The sequence below is a fragment of the Tiliqua scincoides genome, chromosome 3 (genome assembly GCF_035046505.1).
Source record: "Tiliqua scincoides isolate rTilSci1 chromosome 3, rTilSci1.hap2, whole genome shotgun sequence".
In the NCBI taxonomy this organism is placed as follows: Eukaryota; Metazoa; Chordata; class Lepidosauria; order Squamata; family Scincidae; genus Tiliqua; species Tiliqua scincoides.
Genome location: NC_089823.1, coordinates 212,157,350 through 212,180,930, shown reverse-complemented (window position 1 = coordinate 212,180,930; position 23,581 = coordinate 212,157,350). Strand labels below are relative to the sequence as shown.

Genomic DNA, 23,581 nt, shown 5'->3' with positions numbered 1-23,581 from the left:
AAAGAATCCCACAATACTGGACAAGTGGTTGCCAAGGGGACATCATCAGACACCATTTATGATGGTGGAACTGTGTTCCAATGTAATAAAGGGCAGTCTAGTCCTAGTTAGGAGTGAGCTATCCCTCCTTTGGGGTGAGTGTTGTGTGTTGGAAGTCACAGTATTCTTGGTCTAGGGCAGGGGTCTCCAAATTATGGCCCATGGACATCTGGCCTGCCGCAAGATTTCATCTGGCCCCTGGTGGTGGGGAAGATGGGCAGCCCAATTCTGAATGCCACATTACCCAGAGCTGCAGTGACACAAAAATGGTGACCTCAGCATCCTGTGGATGCCAAAGCTATGCATAAGGAAGCATTTGCTCCCTTGCCTCAGGTAATACCGTTACAATGCCCATGGGTCTCCTTGGCTCTGCGCCCATGTTTGAGTGGACGCAGAGCCAGAATTCTGTTGAAAAGTGCAGACGGAATTCTCATTTTCATGCAAATTTGTAAAATTTGAAATCATATCATGCTGATGTATAAACTATTCCCTGTATTCCCTTGAGAAAGCCCCACATAGTTGTGGCAAAATGTTGAGAAACTGTTCAGATTTCTTGAATGTGGCCTGAGAACCCAAAAAGGAATTTCTTTTTTGGTGACATATCATGCTGATCACAAAAAAGATCTAAGTAGAACTTATTCATTCATTCATTCATTCATTCATTCATTCATTTAATAAAACCGATTCTCCCCCCCCCCCCCGGCCTCCAAATATGTGTAAAATATATGATGTGGCCTGAAAAGAAACCCCTACACTAAACCCATCCAAAAGGAAAATTATGGAAAGGCTGTGGAAGAGGTCCACACCAGTCATGAACCCTGCACGATTAAGGATAGTGTCCTTTCACACGGAAGCCTCTCAAGAGGGCACACGCACAATCCCACAATGGAAACAAGCCCAAAGAACAATGTTTCTGGTGGCTAAAAAGATAGCTGTGCAGTCAGCGGCCAAGATGCAACCGAGAGCTTTGGTCATCTCTGTTTCAATTACAGTTTTACAGCCTGCTTCCCTAGAACATAGGGAACCTGCTGGATCCGATCAAAGGTCCATCTAGTCTGGTGTTCTCTTTCCCAAAGTGCCCATCTAGATGTTTCTGGAAAGCCCAGAAGTAAGTAATGAAGTCAATAGGCCTGCCCCACTGCCTCACCTCAGCAGCTGTTAGTAGTGGTGCAGTAACTCTGAACATGAATCTGCCATTTACCTATCATGGCTAATAAATGTTGCTTATCCTTCATAAATTTGCTTGATTCCCTTTTAAGCTAGCAGCCCTCAGCACATACCCACAAATTCAAGCAAATTCCACAAATTAAGAACCCCTTTGGTGAATACGTGTATTTTTTTTCCATCCTCAGCCTCATGCCAATTCGTTTTACTTTGTTGAAGATGAATGTTTGCTACATGCAAATGTGCCAACCCTTTTATTTCAAAAATTATAAGTAAAAGTGAGAGCTTGGCTGAGCCTGCAAAGCAGACATTAGCTATCAAAATAAGGAACTTCTTGGAGATTCTGATATTGCTGTAGCAGACAGGGAAAACAGTGGTATGTGTTCATTTTGCATTGTAATATGGATGCACAGCACCCTCTACTTTCTTTTGATCAAATAACACACAAAGGCTTGGGGGGAAAAAAATCCTGAATGCTGTTTCTTTGCAGATTTTTTTTTTTTTTCACAGAGACCAGAAGAAAGAATTTGTCTATAGGGTTCATTAACAGTTGGCCTCTGCTGGCAGTAACCCATGTTATATAGGCCACCATTGTGACATCCTCAAAAGAACTCCCTGAAGGAGGCAAAGTCTAGAAGGGGAATATCTACTCTGAAGTTTCCCACCTTCCCTGAACTATATCTGCAGAGCCACCCCAGGAGGGGAGAATGGAGCTTTGAAAAATAACACCTTTGTTATTCCAAGTGTTAGAGATGAAGCAGAGTTTTCAGATGGCCCCAAGCTTTTTTGCACCCTTCACCAAACACAGATGGAAACTGGACTCTTTGAACTGCTTTGAAAATCTGTTACCATGCATTGCTTTGGGGCCTGTGAAGCAGCCATTGCGGACTTCTGTCTGCCTGCAATTTTTATGGCTATGTGATGACTAGGGATTAAATAGCTCATTTTAGACGCAGGCGGCTCTAAATGCAAAAAAACAACAATAAAGATGAGAACACCGAAGGCTCCACGCTTACTTGGGAGGAAGTCTCACTGAACACTGCAGAATTCACGGCCAAGTAAAAGTGTCTAGCATCCGGCTGCAAAATGCTTAATAATTTCTAGCTCAAGGCAAAGCTACAAAAGATGCCAAGAGAGTTTTTTCATTAGTTAATTTTTAAATAAAGATGAAGCTTGTGCAAGAACGGTTTGTTGTATCACACACACAAACACAAATTGCAAACTTAGAGCAAGACTGCTCTTGAAAAGAAAGATTGTCTTTCATGGTACAATTTACAACTTACAGCAAAAGTCTATGCATGTCTGCTCAGGAATAAGGCCCATTGGGTTGAATGAATTTTACTCCCAGATAAGTGTGTATAGAATTGCAGCCTAGGCTTATCTGGGAGTGGATCCCATTGAACTCAGTGGAACTTCTGCATGTCCGTGAATAGGATTGGGCTGTTACTGTGCTAGAACGTCATGGAAGGCTAGCCCTAACACCTGAGCCAGTATTGGCAATGGGATTTCCCATCCCACTAGCTCAGCACTCTCCCACTCTGGGAGAGTTTGAGCCACTGTAATTATTTTATTTTATTATTTATTATTCGCATTTTTATACCACCCTTCCTCCAAAGAGCTCAGGGCGGTGTACACAGCTGCTCTCCTCCTTTTGTCCTCACATTATTTAATTATTTGCAGGGAGGGCGGTGCGAGTGCCTCTGTAATTGCACTGGCACTGGGGTGAATGTTCCATTTTAAAACTTCGAACACTCAACAGGGGTCACTACTGCTTCCTGGAGTGTGTAGAGTGCCTACGGACCCCTCTGGGAACCTTCCTGTGGTGTTACGTGAAAATCCCCTTTTGCCTTTTAGTTGTAATTTTCTCTCTCTATCTGGTTATATTACTATGGACTAAAATAGCATGCAGGCTAAACTTCTCCCAGTACACAGGCCACATTTCCAGAACTAAGGTCAAGCCACAAGCTCATGGTTACATAACCACCCCCTCCCATGGTCACACATTATGGGAGGAAGTCTGGTGTCTTAAATCACTGTTTAAGTGTCTCCTACATTACTGTATTCATTGTATTTTTTTAACCCAATCACTGTTTAAGTACTGTATGCAAACTTGAACTGCCTTCTGGTATCTTAAATCACTGTTTAAGTGTCTCCTGCACTTAAACAGACTGCACTTGCTCCCGGTGTGGAAGGGATTGTCACTCCCGGATTGGCCTTTTCAGCCACACTAGACGCTGTGCCAGAACCACCTTTCAGAGCGCGATACCATAGTCTTTCGAGACTGAAGGTTGCCAATACAAAAAAGTGTCTCCTACATTACTGTATTCATTGTATTATTTAAGTTCCCCCATCTAGGAAGCCAGCCATAGACCCCATTGAATTTTGCTGATAACTGACATCCTGATCCTCTTTCAATGCTTTACATACTCCAAGCACCCTGCTGTGTGGTAGTAATCAAGCTACCATCCAGCTCAGCACTGTCTCCCAACCCCTTTTAAGTGAGGGCTTCCTCTCACATGTTCTCTCTCTCTAAGGACCAACACATCTGTGTTGTGTTAGAGGGTCCTCTTCACAGGACTCTCCTGCCCCTCCAACTGCTCTACAGGACAGGTAACTATCTTGTGCCTGGAACTCTTTCCCTTCTCCCCCCCCCTTTTTCTCCCCTTCTCTCCCATCTTTAGTTAGCAGCTGGGGTTGGCAGATCAGGAACCCCTAAAATCCTTCCCTACAACCTTTCCTTTTTCTAATTTCCTCGGATGCACCAAATACTATTCACACGCAACCACCATGAGAGCTAGGTACATTGGATTCAAGTATTAGGACCAAGAAACATACACTTATCATTTCTCCATGTGCATTATGTTTACCTTTGTGCTTTTGTAATAAAACTATAAGCTTTTATTAAATGTTATCTTTCTCTCAGTCTCCTCTTTAAGCAAAAGGGAATTTTTCTGCATTACGCTGTCTTGTTATGCAGCCTACGATCCTAAGGTTCCAATAAGGGCAGTGTAATAATTCCCCCTAAACAAAACAGCCCTTTTGGTAACAGTGGCTCTAAAGTGCCCCGAAATGCAATTGCGACCAACTTCTGGTTTTCGTTCAAAAACTGGAAGTAGCTCCCGATCACATTTTGGGGCACTTTAGAGGCATGGGGAGGCTTGCAGAGGGGTTCACAGGCTCTCTGCGCTCTCCAGGAAGCATTAGTGCCTTCTGGTGTGTGTTTAAAGTTTTAAAATGGAACGTTCTCACCCAGCATTGGTGCGATTGTGGGAGTACTGGTGCCGTTGTCACTGGTGCCCTGCCTCTTAAGGAGGCAGAAATAGAGCTTCTCTATCAGTTTGAGAACCCCTGCACTAGCTAACTTCACTCGGGATTGGTCTATCGCTGGGTTCGTAGTCATTATGGCTCTATAGACGCTCCAGGTTTAGAGATGGAGGCTGCAATCCTAACCTCAGTTTCCTGGGAGTAAGTCCCATTGAACACAATAGGACTTACTTCTGAGTAGACCTGGGTAGGATTGTGCCGTGAGAGGTATACACTGCTTTGAACATAGGAAAAAAGTACAGAAATCTTTAAATAAGTGAGAATAAAATATTGCTTTCAGGAGCTGTTTGAGGCTTTTTGGTGTTCTCTAGTTGAAAAAGGGATACTGGACCAGATGGCCTTTTGGTCTGATCCAATGGGGTTCTTCTTGTGTTCTTATTCCTATGTAATGAAGGGGCATTTCTGCACTGCCACAGAAGGAACATGGGTGTTGGAGGATATAGCTTAGCCTCAGTCCCATTTGCTTTTCTTTTTAAGTCAAAGAAACACATACAGGCAGCTGGCTAAGGCAATACTTTATAAAAAAAGAGTAGAAAGGACTGCGAAATAACAGAACACTGCAGAGTTTTTCTCTTGCTAATATTCGGCCCTTTTTGGAGAATTCAAAGGACTAGATTCCTGCTCCACCATGAGAGATTGGTGTTTTGCCAAATCCCCAGTCCAAGCTTCACGTAGAGAACTTATGCCCACTTTAAGCTGATCAGCTCCCCTTGGTTCCCCAACAATGGCCCTAGCACCAGCATAGTAGCACCTGCAGAGCAAGGAGACATGACAATCCACTATACTTCCATATCAGGAACCACTCAGACTCAAGGTTAAACTGTAACAGGTTTCTTAAAAATCTAATAAAAGGGATTAACAACCAAATGAACAACAACAAGTAAGGATTTTGGCAGAAAATGGGTTAATTAATCTGCAATAATGCTGGTCAAAAGGGTCTGATGTGGAGCCATAGAAGACAACAGTGCCCTTCATGTCCTTGTGGAAAGATCTGATGATGCTGAGGAGCCTGGGTGGACATCCAATCTTGGGGAGAGGTCTACAGAGCTTTCGTCCTGAGTACACTTCTGTACTGCAGTGAGTCATGGACTCTTCGCTCACAACAGGAGAGGAAACTGAGCGCTTTCCACATGCGCTGCCTCCGACACATCCTCAGCATCACCTGGCAGGACAAAGTTCCAAACAACACAGTCCTGGAACGTGCTGGAATCCCTAGCATGTATGCACTGCTGAAACAGAGACGCCTGCGTTGGCTTGGTCATGTCGTGAGAATGGATGATGGCCGGATCCCAAAGGATCTCCTCTATGGAGAACTCGTGCAAGGAAAGCGCCCTACAGGTAGACCACAGCTGCGATACAAGGACATCTGCAAGAGGGATCTGAAGGCCTTAGGGATGGACCTCAACAAGTGGGAAACCCTGGTCTCTGAGCGGCCCGCTTGGAGGCAGGCTGTGCAGCATGGCCTTTCCCAGTTTGAAGAGACACTTTGCCAACAGTCTGAGGCTAAGAGGCAAAGAAGGAAGGCCCATAGCCAGGGAGACAGACCAGGGACAGACTGCAGTTGCTCCTGGTGTGGAAGGGATTGTCACTCCCGGATTGGCCTTTTCAGCCACACTAGACGCTGTGGCAGAACCACCTTTCAGAGCGCGATACCATAGTCTTTCGAGACTGAAGGTTGCCAATACAATAATGCTGGTCACCAGCAGATGGCACTGAGGTGCTACAGGATCTCCCACAGGCTCTTTAACTGAGAGAAGCTGCTGCAAATTAAAGATGTAATATGAAGTAGAAGAGAAAAACTCTAAAATCAACGAAAAAATCTTTCTGGTTTCCTGACTAATAAACAATTCATTGAGCTGCTGGAATGCCAGTGCAAGATCAGAATAGGATTGAGGCTTTAACCTGATTTTCCCCTGCAAAATTCCCCTACCCTGAAGTTTTAAATTATTTTTCTTATTGAGAGTCTGAAATTGAAAATTAACCTAGAAACAATACTTAAGAGTCCAATCTGATCCTTCCCGCCGCTGATGCAACTGCGCCGAAAAGGTGCCCACTGTGTCTGGGGGAGGGGGCGAGAAGCTTTGAAGGAGAAAAAGAAATTATTTCCCCTTACTCCTCCCATTCCACAATGGGTCTCCTAGAACCTGCACCACCTCTGTAGCTGTCACAACTTCAAGGAAAAGAAAGGAAGGGGAGATTTGTAAAAGGGGGTGGGGACAGGATCCAGGGCATGCTATTCCCGCTGGTCCATGAGCCCTCCTACCACCTTCCTGCCCCATTCCTCCCCTTTCCCTGCCCAGTTTTGCCCTTCCCAGACCCCTCCCTACCCACACCCACTCTTACCCCTGCCATATCTCATGGGTGCAGCAGGCTTGGAGCACTGCCATCTCTTGCAGCAGTGCTCTGAAAATGGGCACCGACTGAGGGCCCAATCCAATCCAATTTTCCTTTGCCGGTGCAAATGTGCCAGTGGGGCATGCACTGCATCCTGTGGTGGTGACACAGTCTCAGAGGCCTCCTCAAGGTATGGGAACATTTCTTCCCTTACCATGGGGTTGCATTGCGGTTGCACCGGTGCTGGAAAGTTGGATAGGATTGGGCTCTGAGTCATTTTAGCACACTGGAACTTGCTTGTGCTGTCATAAACCCTTCTGCAGTATAACCCAATCCTGGATAGGCTCTCAAATAAGTATTTGTAGGGGAGAATAGGAAGGTGGAGATGATTGCTTAAGCCTTCTTTCACCCACTAGTTCTCCCCTACAAATGTTTCCCCAGCCATAACTTTTTTTGATAATGGGAATAAATCCAGCTGGGGGAGAGATGGCCCTAGGGAAGCATGAGCAGGAGAGAATCATGGGCTCAGAAGGAGATAAGTAACACATATTTAAGTTCACCAGTTGTCCTCTGTGAGTCTACCCTGCCCTTGCATTCCCATTATCTCAGCAAATAAAAGTTTGGGGAATATCTGTTTGCCAGGATAATGTGTAGTTTCACCCTCAGGGAGCTTTCCATGAAGACAAAATTGATTGTTTGAACTGACATGTAATATATAGTCTGAGGACACAACATGAAGCACATGATGCAGCTGAAACTAAGAAGGCCTGAACCTGGTCACCGCCTGTGTGGAAGACTGCCTGGGAATCATATTTATGTCAAATCAAGCTCTATGATGGAAGAAAAATTCAATCTAAAATGTATGAATCAATAGTTTATCAAATGATTACATTTATTCACTAGTGACTTTGATTCTGGCTAGGATTTAGAAATGAAGCTGTTTTAATAGGAGAGGAGGGAACCATACATGCTGCTCTTTAGACATTCTCCATACTCACATTCCTATAAGCCAGATGTTCCCAAACTGGGGAGTGGTGACACCCCAACCAGGAAAGCCCTAATTCTGCCGCCTTAAGGGGCAGGACGATGGAGGAGGCAGCAACATGATCATCACAGTTGTGTTGCTGCCAGGGTCAAAAGGGTTTTTTTTTAGACTTCCCTAAAAGAGCACTGGCCTCCAGGGGGTGCAGGAAGCCCCAAGGACTGCAGGGCTCCCCAAGCCTCCAAAAAGCTGAAAAAGTGATCACAACCTACTTCCAGCTTGCAATCGCAAAACTGGAAGTAGGTCACAATAGTTTTTTTAAGCTTTTTAGAGGCTTAGGGGACCTACAGAGGGGTCCGCAGGGCTCCTCACACCCCCAGAAGGACAGTGCTGCCTTAGGTAAATCTTTAAAAAGACCCTTTTGGCCCCAGCAGCAATGTGGTTGTGATGATAGAGTAGCTGCCTTACCCTGGTTATCAAACTCCTGGAGAGTTTGGGAACTGCTGCTATAAGCAACATACGATGTGGCCCTCAGTGTGTTAGGTAGTGATTAAGCTTCTGTGAAACAAATTTTATTGCAGAGAACACATTGCCAGCCCAGTATGGCATGCACTGAAAAATCATATTTCTCTACAACCCTCCTTAAATTATGCTAGATGAGTCCTCATCAAAACCAGGATTATCATAAATTTTGTGATGGTCTGCTGTTGAATTATGTGTAGATTTTGATAGGACAAAAGATACATTTTTGAATTCTGAGGTCACCTATTATTGCCAAGATCTGTTTCTACTTAAAGCTGCAATAGGCAGAAAAGTGGAGGCAGGCCAGCCACAGAGACCTGAGAAGGGTTCTCCAATTTCTCGGCTCTCTAGAACTGATTACTATCTTAAGGAATAGATTCATCCCCCCCCCCCAATACTATAAAAACACAGTAAAATTGACCATGCCATGGAAAGCTATGTGAAATAGCAACAGTACATAGAATTGCTTCCCTCTCTTATTGCAACAGTTATAAAGCTGTCAGTTCCGCTCTGGCAGGTTAAAAGTAGGAATGTTTGCAAATTGCAGACAACAGATTGGAAGGGTAGCTAAGTTCTGGGACTGCACCCATAGCTTCTTGGTTGAGCCCAAAATAGCCCAAATAGAGCCATTTGCTTCATCGTCCTGTTTAAGCCATGACTACCACCTCCACCATTCCTGATACCCAGGGTTTATGTATTTTAGAGAGTCAGTATGGTGCAGTGGCTAGAGTGTTGGACAAGGCCCAGGTTCATTTCATCATCATCATCATCATCATCATCATCATCATCATCACAAACTACATGAAACATAGTTGTTAACTGGTGTTGAGCAACTGATACAAGTCTCATATTGAGACCTAACTATCAACTAGGTATTGGAGCAGTATGCACGATGTTCCTAAAAGTGCTGTTTTTTGCAGATCTGAAGGTGTTACTTCAATAAATGCCAGTTGTTTAAAGTAATTCACAAAACTTTTCAAGATTGTTCCAAGGGCCCCGATGACAATGGGGACCACTTTGGTATGTTTTATCCATAGTTGTGTGATTTCAATGGCCAGATCTTGGTATTTTGTCATTTTTTCTAGTTCTTTTTCAGCAATTCTGGCAGCTCCAGGAACTGAAATCTCAACTAGCCAGGCATTTTGATTTTCTATTATCATTATAGCAGGTGTATTATGCTCAAGGTATCGGTCTGTTTGAATTTTAAAGTCCCACAGGATCTTGTTCATTCTACAACACCTTCTCAACCTGATGTTAGAAAATCTTTTTTTCAGTGCTGGAAAATTCTACTTTTTACATCTTGACCAGTGGATTAATTCCACTCTGTTGTAATGTTGCTACTCTGTTGTATCTGACTTTGTAATCTGTCTGTGCAATTTTACGACATTCACATATCAAATGCTACAAAATCTCATCTTTTTCTTGGCAAAGTCTGCACTTAAGAGTTTAAGAGTTTTCACCTACTTTCTGGATTTTAACCTTCATAACATTTGTTTGCAGTGCCTGATCTTATGGGCTCAAAATCAAACCTTCAGTTTCTTTCTCAGTGGTGCCCAGTTTCAGCCATGCCCAAAGCAGGTTGCTATCGTTCCGTCAGTATTTTTCAGGCAATGGTTTATTTTTCCAAATACTCAGCCTCTTTTCAAATTGCTGCTTTTTATATTCAGCCTTAAGTTTCTGTAGTTTTTTTTTTTTAAATATTCTCCATTTTTACAGCCTTCAATAGTGTTTCAGTGCTTTTGTTTACATAATCACTCAGACCTCTTTTTTCTTCTTCCACTATCTGTTATAAAAGTCCACAACCTCCAATTTTACATGGTAGATATTATCTGTCACTTTTTGGATGCGATGTTCAATGCATGTGCATTACTTTTCATTTTTTACAGTCTAACTTTTCTAATTCACTTTGAATCCAATCAGTTCTGGTATCTAATTACTGGGATGGACCATGTATTTATGACTTTGATGATATTTCCACCATTCAACTTTGATTTTAAGATTTTTTGTGCTCTTTTGATGTATTCTCACCATGTCAAATCTTTCACTTTTGCATTTAGGATGCTATCCGCTTCTAAGATTCCTAAATACAGGCATGCCCCCATATCTGCAAGGGTTCCATTCTGGAACCCCCTGCAGTTAAGTGAAACCGTGGATATGGTCTGCTCCCCTTGCCTCTTGAGGGTCCTCTGAGCCCAGCAGAGGCTGCAGTGGCCTCACCCAGACTCAGACTGAGCCCTAGAGGTAAAAAAAAATAATAATAAAAATAAAAAATAAAAAAGGTCACTTCTGGTTTCTCAGTGAAGTAACTTTTTAATGCCTTATACAGCATCAAAAATGTGCTGGTTGCTCAACTGATTGCTCAATTGAAGATCCTGATTCCTGTAGCCCACTTATCATCAAGTGCCCAGGAAATGTAGCAGCTGGCGTAGTCCTTGTTTAACCAGGCGATGACCGAGCTGGCATAAACTTTGTACTCATTTTTCATACCATACTAGCAATGGGTTTGGAAACATTTCATCTGACTTCTCAGTAGAGCCCTGTCTGGTTTGTGTGGCCCTATCCAGCATGGCCCTCTGCCTCACTGAAGCACACAAACCCCACCACCACTACAAGGTAGCGTCCCATGGGGGAATGATGATGATCATCATCTGGTTAATAACAACCCCCCTGGTGGCAGTGGAATCACTAGGGCGGTGCGGGGGGTGCGGGCCACACCGGGTGACACGCCCGGGGGTGACACGTCCTGGGGGGAGGACGCGCTAACTTCACGGCTTTTGGAGCCACCCCATCATGCCATATACCATTGGATGTGGAATGGCCAGCGGAGTGCAATGCAGAAAACAGAATCGAAAAAAGCTCCTTTCGTTCAAAAGGTATGGCCAAAAAACCGGTAAGAAAAAATGAATGGATCCCTATGGAAAGTGAAAGTGAGCCGTATTGCAGGTTTACTCGTGAGTAGGCGTACTTACCATAGTCCATCGGAAAGGGCGGGCTGAGATGAATCCAAAGACACCTTAATGGTCCCAATCCAATGAATGCAGTCCCCAGAAACCAGAGGAGGAGGTCCCTGCCTCCCTCCCAGCTGCAAGTCTATTGAGCTGGAAACGAAGCCATGTGGCCTTGTTTACTCCCGAGTAGGCAAACTTGCCTTACTCTGTCAGAAAGGGCAGGCTAAGAGGAGTCCAACAATGTCAGAATGGTCCTGATCCAATAAATGTAGCCCCCAAAAACACCGGAGAAGGAGGTCCCTGCCTCCCAGTTGCCCTATTGAGCTCTATGGAAAGCAAAACAGCCTCACGGTTGCGTTTACTCATGAGTAGGCAGACGAGCCTTGGCTGATGGAAAGGTATTGAGAACAAAACAGCTAATATTATAATGCCATTGTACAAATCTATGGTAAGGCCACACCTGGAGTATTGTGTCCAGTTCTGGTCGCCACATCTCAAAAAGGACATAGTGGAAATGGAAAAGGTGCAAAAGAGAGCAACTAAGATGATTACGGGGCTGGGGCACCTTCCTTATGAGGAAAGGCTATGGCGTTTGGGCCTCTTCAGCCTAGAAAAGAGGTGCCTGAGGGGGGACATGATTGAAACATACAAAATTATGCAGGGGAAGGATAAAGTGGATAGAGAGATGCTCTTTACACTCTCACATAACACCAGGACCAGGGGACATCCACTCAAATTGAGTGTTGGGAGGGCTAGGACAGAAAAAAGAAAATATTTCTTTACTCAGCATGTGGTTGGTCTGTGGAACTCCTTGCCGGAGGATGTGATGATGGCATCTGGCCTGGATGCCTTTAAAAGGGGATTGGACAAGTTTCTGGAGGAAAAATCCATTATGGGTTACAAGCCATGATGTGCATGTGCAACCTCCTGATTTTAGAAATGGGCTATGTCAGAATGCCAATGCATGGGAGGGCACAAGGATGCAGGTCTCTTGTTATCAAGTGTGCTCCCTGGGGCATTTGGTGGGCCGCTGTGAGATACAGGAAGCTGGACTAGATGGGCCTATGGCCTGATCAAGTGGGGCTGTTCTTATGTTCTTATGATGGTCAGGCCAGGCAAAGGGGAATATGAGGACACCAGAATGGTCTTGATCCGATGGAGCTGCTCCAGAAGGCAGCTCCAGAAGGCAGACCCCCCCCCCCCAAAAAAAAGGACCAAAAAGAGGCTTCAACTGGTAAGGGGAAGTTTTCTATTTTGCACTTGAAAAGCCAGGTGGGTCTTTGTATTGATATGCCTTAAATAGAAGAACTTTAAACTGGGCACTGGGGAGGGCTGAAAATCTCACTGATTCTTTTTTTGGGGGGTTGTTATTGCAGGCAGACTACAGAGTAAGCGCCATTGACCACTATGGAACTTACTTCAGAGTAGACATGCATAGGATTGGGCTCACAGGCTGCAATCCTACCCACACTTTCCTGAGAGTAAGCCCCATTGACCACTATGGGACTTACTTCAGAGTAGACATGCATAGGAGTGGGCTCACAGGCTGCAATCCTACCCACACTCTCCTGAGAGTAAGCCCCATTGACCACTATGGGACTTACTTCAGAGCAGACTTGCATGGGCTCACAGGCTGCAATCCTACCCACACTTTCCTGCGAGGAAGCCCCATTGACCACAATAGGACTTACTTCAGAGTAGATTCACTTGGTGGAACAGGACTGGCTCCCCCTTATTTAATTATTTCTTTTATTCTAATTTAATTATTTATAATTATTTTAATTTGCTTGATGATGTCACTTCTGGGCATGACATCACTTACAATGGGTCCTGGACAGATTGTCATTCTAAAAAGTGGGTCCCAGTGCTAAATGTTTGAGAACTTTGAGGGCAGGAGGTCTGGTCTAGAGGGTAGAGCCTCCGTTAACCCGAAGATAACAACAGAAGGTCGCCAGTTTGAGGACACAGCAGCTCCCTGAATGGCTGAGAGTGGCGAGACCTTGAAGCAGCTGAAAAGCAGAGCTGAGTGATTCCAGCTGCTCTTGGTGTGAGCAAGAAGCGTCTTGGCTGCCCTCCATGTGAGAGATGGAGCTGCTTGTCAGCCTGCGTGGGAGAACTGGAGGCCAGAAGTGAGACCAAACCAGGAAGATCCATTCTGAAATGTTGTTGGTTCTTGAAACACAGAACCTTTATGATTGTAAAAATCATCCTGAGGGATTTAGAAATGCCTGCCTATGTAAACAGCCTTGAATAAAGTCAGAGGAGTAATCCAATGACCAGAAAAGTGGTACATAAATACTAGTAGTAGTAGTAGTAGTAGTAGTAGTTGTTGTTGTTGTTGTTGTTATTAACTGCTACAAGTTTTCAAAATCACTAAAATCAGAATTTGGAGAAATAATACCATCATGTTATATATCAATCAATGCGAAATTTCATGCAGAATTCAATGATACAAACCACATTGAAATATCTGTGTTCTAACAAAAGGTACAGGCAAAAATCCAGTGGGGGCAGGGCGATGGTACATCACCATGCCCACCACCTGGGGTGTTGCCTCACCTACTGCATGGGGTGACGCACAGGCCTCCCGCACCCGGTGACGCGAATCCTAGTGACGCCACTGCCTGGTGGTGACTGGTGTTTTCTAAATAGCAAGTCTTTTCCAAGGACCTAGGATCCCTAGATTTATTTACACTGAATATGTGCAGTTCCAAACAGAGCTGACTTTTGCAGCTTATATGGCATAATTTTGTTTACACCCAAGCTGAACAGATGCTTTCCCAAGTCATTCAGTATAGCACTCAAAGCACCTACTACTGTCAGTATAATTTTTGCCCTTTTTTGCCAGAGTAGTTTTATCTCAATTCGAAGATCTTTTTCATGTTTTTTTCTTTTCAATTTGTGCATCTGCAGGTATTGCCACAACTAAACCTTCCAGGGGTTAGGATTTGGTGGCTGCCCATCACCCTACAGGTGTCACCACACTGTTTCCCCCCCCCCCACACTCCTGTTCTACCCTCCCCACCCCTCTTTAACTTCAGTGGCAGGTGGCCTGGATCCCTTGGTGCTGACTGGAAGGCTCCAGCCTTCTCACCAGCGTTCCTGGCAGTGTGCTGAGTAGTGCACTGCTTGAGTGCATTTTACAACCCATGCTGGCAGTCAGAGCCAGCAGAAGAGGTGCTGAGATGATGGCCAGCCCAGGTAGGATTGGGCCATTAGCCAGGCACCTAAAACTACTTAAACTGGATACCAAGCAGACAGTATCTCCACAGAACTGAGAACTGCTCCCTTGTTGCTAACGTTTCGGCGTGGACTGAAGACCTTTTTATTTCAAAAAGCTTTTAATTGTTGACAGGCTGGCTGGCGTTCTTGCTTTTTATATGAAAATCCATGGGGTTTGTTTATTTTTAGATTTTTTAATTATTGTAAATTGTTTTTAATGATTGTTTTTAATGTTATATTTTTAAATTGTTTGTAAGCCGCCTTGTGTGCCCGTATAAATTAATAAAATAAATAAATAAATAAATATTCACGAGATGGAAGAACCCTCAAAATAAAGGTCCTGATTGTTCCCCAACTTTCAATGACAGGAGAGCCCATTAAAGGGCCCCCTGTGACCATTTGATGTTGCCTTATTATATCCTCAATTCTTCTATTGTCCACCCTGACCAGAAGCAGCTATCCAAGGCTACAGATATGGATCTTTCCCTGCCCTATCCAGAGATGCCAAGGATTAAATCTGAGACTGTCTGCAGGCAAAATATATATTCAACACTGAGCTATGTCCCCTCATCAGGCTTGGGACTACTTGCTGCTACTAGTGATGATGATGATGATGATGATTAGTTTTTGCCAGTCTCAAAAATATTATTGTTGCTCTTGCCAGACGTTGTACAGCTTGCCAGACGTTGGTGGCTAGATTTGGCTTCCCACGTCCTTCCAACACACCTAGGATACTTATAGATATTTTTGTAATATATATACCATTCCAAGAAAGACTGCTTTCCATAGCAGCAGCAGCAGCAGCAGCAGCAGTAGTAGTAGTAGTAGTAGTAGTAGTAGTAGTAGTAGTACTTGTTAAGGCTTGTTAAGTGTTGTTAAGGCTGTATCTGTTGAGTTTTCTACCTTGGTTGCATTTAATTTCAAATGATCATATGACCCTCTGCCCTCAAATCTATGGGAAAACCACATAGAATGAACCACTTTCCACTAAACTGTTAATAAGATCCTAGAAACAACTGTCTGAATTATGGCAGGCACAACAACGTGTTTGACCCAAACATTTCACCTTATGAAGTTACAGGTGCTTGGTTTTTGCTATGCACTTGACTGTTGTTAAAGAAAAGGCAGGAAATTCAAGTACAACATAACTGTCATTATGATAAATGCCACAGCAAAATGCTATTGAGCAGCAGAGGACATTGGGTGTTATTATGGCCTATTGTTGCTATGAATAGAACCACCCAGACACCAATTAATGTCTCACTGCTATGATTATTGCTGGCTTATCTGCTCCACTGATCATACTTGCACCTTTAGTGTCTGCATTTTGATTCCTAAAAGTTATAGACAAGAGATTACGTTTGGCTCAAATGAAAATTAACGTGAAGTTCAGGAAGATAATTAAGTTTTTAAGCCATAGAGAATAACATTTAAAAAGAAAATTAAATTGCATGGTTTGGAGAAAACCTTTTAGGAAGCATTTGTTGAAGAATCGTTAAAGATGTATTCCTGATGGGCTCTCTTGTACTCTGTTTATATTTTTTCCATATATGCTAGTCATACATAATGTTTGTAATGTCTCACACAAGAAAGACTCATTTCATAAGGCAAGCTTTAAGAAGAAAGTAAACAGTACCAGTCAGTTTAAATTTAACAGATCTGAGATTTGACTGGTACCAGTTAACATGTCCAATCAAACTTTTCAAACGTACCATTTTGATGAGCATAGTTTCAACCATGGAGAAATGATCAGGCCATTTTAAAAGTCTACCCAATTGTTTTTTTAAAAAAATGCAAGCTAAAGAATCTGAAAATGTAGAACAGGCCCCATGACTTTGGCTGTTTCTTATCTAGTTTATATGAATGGATACACAGGTTGGGGAAAAAACTGTTTATGCACAGAAAAGAAGATAGTAGTGCAGGAAGATAGTAGTGCAGGATTCCCAACAGATAGTGTGATTCTGAAATGGTTACTCTGCCCAAGTTTAGAAATATTTCCTTAATTAATAAAGAAACGTATATAATTATAATTAAATACATAAATTAATAAAGATAATTAATATGGGAAACTCCTTGCCACAGGACGTGGTGATATATCTGACCCAGATGCCTTTAAAAGGGGATCGGACAGGTTTCTGGAAGAAAAGCTGCAGGGCTGGGGAGGTCCACTGCTGCTCTGGTCTTCCTGCCTCCGTGCCAGCTGCCTGTGCTACCACAAAGTATTTTACAGCGCTTTTGCAACAGCCAGTGTGCTTGTGGAACACACATTCTGCAGGGGTTTCTTTTAGTTAGGATTGGGCTGTAAGAGTTCCGCATACCTTTTAAGAATTACCCTTTGACATAAAACAAAATCAAAGAGGCAAACTCAAATGGCATAGCAGGTTTTCTGGTGTGCTTCAATATAAAAGTTTCTCAGTACTTCTTGAGTTTCCTTCAATGAGCATAAAACCCACATAGTTATGATGAAATACACAGCGCCAGACTCACTGATGGGCAGCCCAAACCAAACAGCGTATTATGCCACTGAAACGAACGTTCTGGTGGCATAATGTGCTTTCTGGCTGTCGTGAAAGGTGACACATCAAAGCGTGCAGAATGGCTGCTGCAGGAAGGGCAAATGGCTAGCTCCACATACCAGCTACCAACGGATGCCCACCACAGATGGTAAGATTCTGAAGGGCCTGGGAGGAAAGTTGGGTTGGGGGCAGAATGGGGAGATATGAAGCAGAGAGGAGGGTCAACAGGGCCCAGGAACAGGTGAATTTGATGGCAGGGCACCAACAACTCTTAACCCCTTCATAGGCCTGATCCACTTTCCTGGGTCAACCCAGACTTACGCTAGCAATATTGCTGGCTTAGGTTGAGTTGACCCACCAGGGTGGCAAGAACATACCCTGGGGGAAGAGAACAAATATTCTCTTACCCTAAGGAGGCCTCTGGAGACCAAACTTCCCCCACAGAATGTAGCAGATGTCATGTTAGTGCCACTGCATCACTGTGTGGGGAGTTGTGGTAAATTGGGCTGAAAAGGGTCAAACTGAATGCTACACTAAAGTCCCAATCCTATTAGTGCCTGGCACCACCTGAACAAGTGTTCTGGTGATGCGGGACACTTTCTGGCTATCGGCAAATGTGACATGCCACAGCTCGTGGACTGGCTACCACCATAAGCAGTGAGTGGTCAGCTCTGTGCACCAGCAGGCTCCTATTGTCCACCATTCCCAGAAAGTATGCATAGGGATGGAAAGGAGACAGAGGTGGGCAGAATGGGGCAGCGATGGGGGCAGGGAAGACGGTGGCTTGAGACTGGGAAGGATGCAGGTTTGGTGGTAGTGGCATCCTCTGAATTCAAACCTCCTTCCTGGGCTCAGCCTGTCTTCACAGATCCAAGTAGGCTTGCACCTGTGCTATCACTGGCACTTGTCTGGGTAAACCCACCGGACCAACAGCGGCTTGCCAAAGTGAAACAACATTTGGTCAAATGGGCTCCCCTTCCTGCTTCCATATAGGAAGGTTCCCCCAGAATCAATATAATTTATTTGGGGGGGACACTTATTGGGAGGTTTCCCAGGGCAACCTTCCCATTCAGAACCAGTGAAGGGAACTCCCAGCCCCTTCACTCTCTCCTCAGCTGCTTCCTTCACTGAAGAACAAAACTGCAAAACATGGGAACCAAGCATGGAGAAAATATTTCACTTTTGAAAGTTGGGGCAGGGAATCCTAATATTATGATACCCAAACCAGGAAATATCCTGCCTTGAGAAGGGTACAGCCCCATAGGGAAACTCCCAAACTTTTCAGCTGGCATGTGCTGCTGCTGGGATTTTTGCAGACCCAGGAAATCTGCTGAGGAATGATTGGCAGTGAGAGAGAAGGAACCGGTGCAGCTTGTGCCAACAAAGCCCTGGATTGAAGTGAACGCGTGGCTCGAAATTCCTTCATGAGTCAAAACTCATGGATGAGATTCACAGATGTATTTTCCCACAGAATAAGTGCATGTCTAGCTGGACTCAATTGAGAGACACAATTTTTCCTTCCAAAAATTACAGGTAGGCTCTTTCTGATCTTGAAATTAATCTCCAATGTTTTATCTTCAATGCATCCGTCTTATAGGAGGATGAAAACACTAAACCTGCAGCTCAGATACAGAAATAATCTTTGTGTATAGCAGCTGACAGGTTTGCTGGATTAGTGTTTATAGCACTTATTGATATCCCATGATAGCTTTCCATAGCTGAACAGAGTTTAGATTGACTCCGGAGTATTAGTACTTGATGAAGGTAATCTGTTTTCTTGGCTGAGGCTCACAAACAAAGCAGTTAAATCCCCATTACAAATGGCTAAACTGGGAGCCATTAAACTTCTTATAGGCCTTTTTAGTTTCTATAGCCCCTGCAACATTTATAAAGGGCAATGTTAAAAATTTACAGAACCTTGTGATAATTCTTTAAGGCATGGCTGTGTGGGTGTATGTGAGTGGTGCACAGAATCTATAATCTTTCTCCAAAGAGTGAAACCATTTTCTGAGGTCTGGAGTAAAATAAAAACATCAGAACAAAAATAATGTTCTAACATGGTTTAGATCTATAGTTATTGCTTTCATTTTATACAACTTGTTTCAAGCGTATTGTCGTGAATTAACTGAAACAGTGAAAGAAATCTTAATTTAGATTTCAGCTACAGTACAGATGTCTTTGTTATTGTAATTCGCTTCATTCCAAATATTATTTCTTCATCCCCTTTGTTGATACAAGGAAATCACTTTGGAAACTGTTGGCACCAGATTTATGATGGAAACATTGATAAAGGATGTACTTGTGTAATGAACAACCCCATATTAAGGCATTCACAACATATTATTTTAATGATTCTGCTGGCATCAGACTATAGGAACCAGAAAGTTATTATTTTAATGAGAAAAGCCTCATAGGCCTAAAATAATTTGGGGGGTGGGAGGGAAGTCATCAAGGCTTTCTCATTATAGTTTAACACATTTCCAAATAACAATAGATTTTGATTTTTTTTCTGGAGTGTCTCAAGGACAGAAACAAACAAAAAACCCCAATGGGAGCAGTCAAATTTTAACATTGTTCTTACCAAATAAGTGTGGACTTGAGCAATGTCTGGACAGGAGACTACTGGGAGCTCCATATAAGCTTTTCTGATGTTCTGTATCGTACCTGGGCTGGGGCAGGGTAAACTCAATGCTCCCTTTAATATGTACTGGGTCCAGTGCAACTTAGGATAACTCCATGATTCCCATGGGGGCCATGAAGTTCTGAATGGAACTAGACAAGGTGGCCTCAGCATGAATACTGAAGTGATTCAACAGTACCAGACTAGGTGACTCCAACACAATCTTTGCTTGCTTATTCAAGGAATCCACTTGGCAGCTAAGAGGGCATATAAAAAGAATCCTAAGAGCCCAATCCCATGTGTGCCGTCTGATGGCAGCACACCTCCTGCACTGGTGCTGACTGCTGTAAAACAGTCAATGACAGTTGCAAAAGGTGCTTCCTGCAGTGCATCACTTGATGTGCAGGCAGCACCAATGGGAAGGCCTGCACTTTTCCGCCCACTCTAATCTTTCTTCTGTTGCTCAACAGCCCCCTGGGGGCTGGGGGATAAGAATAGGCCCTCAGTTTGGCTGTACTTGTCGTAAGAGGCGACTAAACAGCCACCGGGTAGTTGGGACTTGTCAGCCTGGGAAGGCAGCTCATCTGAGAGAAGGAAAACTCTGATCCCAAACCTCCACTGCCTTGTGGCTACATCCAGTTATGGAAAAGGCTTCAGGAGTCAACCTCGAGGCAAAATCTGGAGCTGGAGTCCCTGAGGCAGTTCATGGCTGAACACAGTCACATTCTGGCAACTCCTGCGACGCCGCTGGAACCAACCGTATTGGCTTCTGCTTTTCCATTGGACCATTTTAGCGACGTAGAGAGGGGGGATTTGCTGCATGGGTAACAGTCTATCCTCCATATCTACTTGACCCAGGCTTTGCGCATTGGAGAGGACACTCTGTTCCAGAACCACCATTCAGAGCGCGATACCATAGTCTTCTGAAACTGAAGGATGCCAATATGAATATGATGCTCATCTATGAAGGCCAGACAGTGGGAGAGCCAGGAGAAGGTGGTGGGAGGACAGAAGGTTGGCAGGGTGGGGAGGCGGCAAAACAGGATGGAGGAGGGCAGAGTGGGAATGCGGGATGAACAGATTGGGTTCAGGAGGGGGTTGGGATCAATGCTGTCAGTGCTATCAATATCCTGCCCCTTCCCTGACCCAATCCCATAGTACAGACCTGCACCAGCTATTTCATTAATTCAGGTCTGAGACACTGCACTGGAACCTGCACGAAGAGAAATGTTCTTGGTGAATAGGTGAAACTTCATCTCTTCCATGACCTTCACTCAATGTTGCTTCTAACAGAGTGACTTGTTCCAGATTTGGTTGGTTGGCAACCTTCAGTCTCGAAAGTCTATTGTATAAGCCTACAGCACCCGGTATTCCCAGGTGGTCTCCCATCCAAGTACTAACCAGGCCTGACCCTGCTTAGCTTCCGAGATCAGATGAGATCAGGCATGTGCAGGGTAACAGGACTTGTAGATTAGTCCTCTATAGCTCTGTCTGAAAGGTCCTCAAGCTACCAGTTCTTGTTGTCATGCATAGTTATAGTTCACAGACTGCATAAAGAAATGCATTTTTTTATTCATCTTAACCCAAATCTACATCAATTCCCAATCACAATTAACAGTATTTATTAACAGTATTTATATACCGCTTTTCAACTAAAAGTTCACAAAGCAGTTTACAGAGAAAAATCAAATAACTAAATGGCTCCCTGTCCCAAAAGGGCTCACAATCTAAAAAGATGCAAATGAATACCAGCAGACAGCCACTAGAACAGACAGTGCTGGGGTGAGGTGGGCCAGTTACAATATTAGGTGACACTGAGCTGAAGTGTTTATTGAGGACCAAATACCTATAACTTTAGTGAGACCCTGATACTCAAAATATACATGCAAAATAATGAACCCAACAAGTTCTGACATGACCCTCTGATGAGTAAGAGGAAATTTCAGTGCAACTTCTTATTGAAATTTGAAAAGTAATTGCCCAGTCCTAACACACACACACCACTGGTGCAACCATGCCAATGAAGTGTGTGCAGGGAAGCAGTCATGGAGGTCTCCTCGACGTAAGGGAACATTTGCTCTTTTACCCAGGCACAAGCCTCCCAATTACCCAATGGATCTCCTTGGATCTGGGAGAGGGAACGTTCCTATAAATCTGCCTCCATGACAGAGAACTGGAAAGTAGCCAATGTAACAGCACTATTTTGAAAGGGATCCATGAAATTCATGCTGATCAGCACAGAATTGAGTTGGTGTCCCTCTCCTGGGCATGTGGTTTAGGTAGCCATGTATATAATGACACATTTCGGGTAACATGGCCACCATACCACAACTTGCCCCTTCACAGAGTAATCTTAATATGGAAAATAGTCATGTGACATGGCCTCTCATTTCTCTGTGGCAATCTTGCTTATTACTTGCTGCTTAACGTACTCCTGCTTCTTATTATGTAAATAAATGCATGCGTTGTCCTTGCTTTATGGTTATGAACTATAAAGGGAAGTGTGATGATTAATAAACCTAAACAATGTATATGAAGTATCTAATTATGAGACAGCCTGATTATTTCCAGATGGTGGGATGGGTGTTTTTTTTTATGTGTTTGTGTGTTTTTTATGCACAAAAGATAAATATTTCTGATAGATAAAATACAACTCAGATCCATCATTGCCCTCTGAATGCTGTAGAGGTTTGCATTTTACTATCTTAGTATTCTCTTTGCTGTCTCCCCCTTTTGCCACCTCTGGATGCAACAAAGAGCAAAAATAAAGCAGTCCTGCTATAGCAGAGACACGGAATTTCTGCTAACTCATCTGCCTCATCTGCTTCAAGAAAGGGAAGGCCCCAGCTGCACAAGCAAGCAGTAAGCCCTGAGAGAGCGAATATTTTATAGGAACTGCTGCTAAACACTAGTTTTTTTCCAAACCTCTAATAAGATTCATGGTCATTGCCAATGCCTATTTATGTATATGTCCTTATGAATCTTTTTTTGGTAAATCTCCCCACCCAACTGTTTCTCACCTCTATTAAGTTGGAAATGTGATCTCCTCTCTTGACTGACCTCATCTGTAACCAATAAAGGTTCTCACACATTCTACCTCAGTGCATGCTCAGTGGAAGTTGCCACAGAGCATGGTGTACATCCCCAAGGTACAGGAAGGCACTGAGGACTGCTTCATATGCTGCATTTTAATAAGCTGCTTCCCACCGCATGTACTTGTGGCACAATGAATGTGTGTTCTGTATCTCACACAGGAAGGTGTGCGCATTTCTCTTTCGCAGAGAATGTGTCTATTGAGGAAATATGGCATGTGTGAAATGGTCTCCAGGCACCAGCTTTTCACAGCTGGCTAAGACAAGTCTGCAAAATGGCAGTCAGGGAATTTTTGGGGAAGCTTAAACAGTGTTCCCAGATGGGACATAATCGGAAAGGTCAAGAGGTGAGTTTCAAAGCGGTTACATAAGTGTGAAGCACCAAATTGCTCAAGATGGCATATATGTGCTTCTCATTTATCTTTATGGTCTCCACCAATGTATTGCAGTCCTGTGCATCAGAGTAATCTGAGATGTAATGCCCAGGGCCACCCAGTGAGGTTGTGGCTGAGCAGGGCCTTGATCCGAGGGCCGTCTCATCCAAGCCAAACCCTTGCTTTACTACATCAGACTGGCACTGAGAAAGAAACAGAGCTACATTTTAACACTAAGAGGTTGCAGTATTGTAGGGGCTGCTGGCCTTGTGAGTCTGCACCAATAATATTGTTGCATTGACCCATGAAAGTGGATTGAGCCCAGAAAGGGAGCTTGATTCAACAGACGCTGCTGCTGCCAAACCCACCCCATTCTGGGTCTCAATCTGCCTTCCTCCTTGCCCCAGTCACTGCCCCATTCCACCCTCCCCCTGCACTGTTCTG

General features: G+C 43.9%; 1 pseudogene; it reads right to left on the bottom strand.

Annotated features, from left to right (window-relative positions):
• Window positions 1-21,023: 21,023 nt before the first annotated feature.
• On the bottom strand, window positions 21,024-21,143 carry LOC136647202 (5S ribosomal RNA; annotated as a pseudogene).
• Window positions 21,144-23,581: the final 2,438 nt, after the last annotated feature.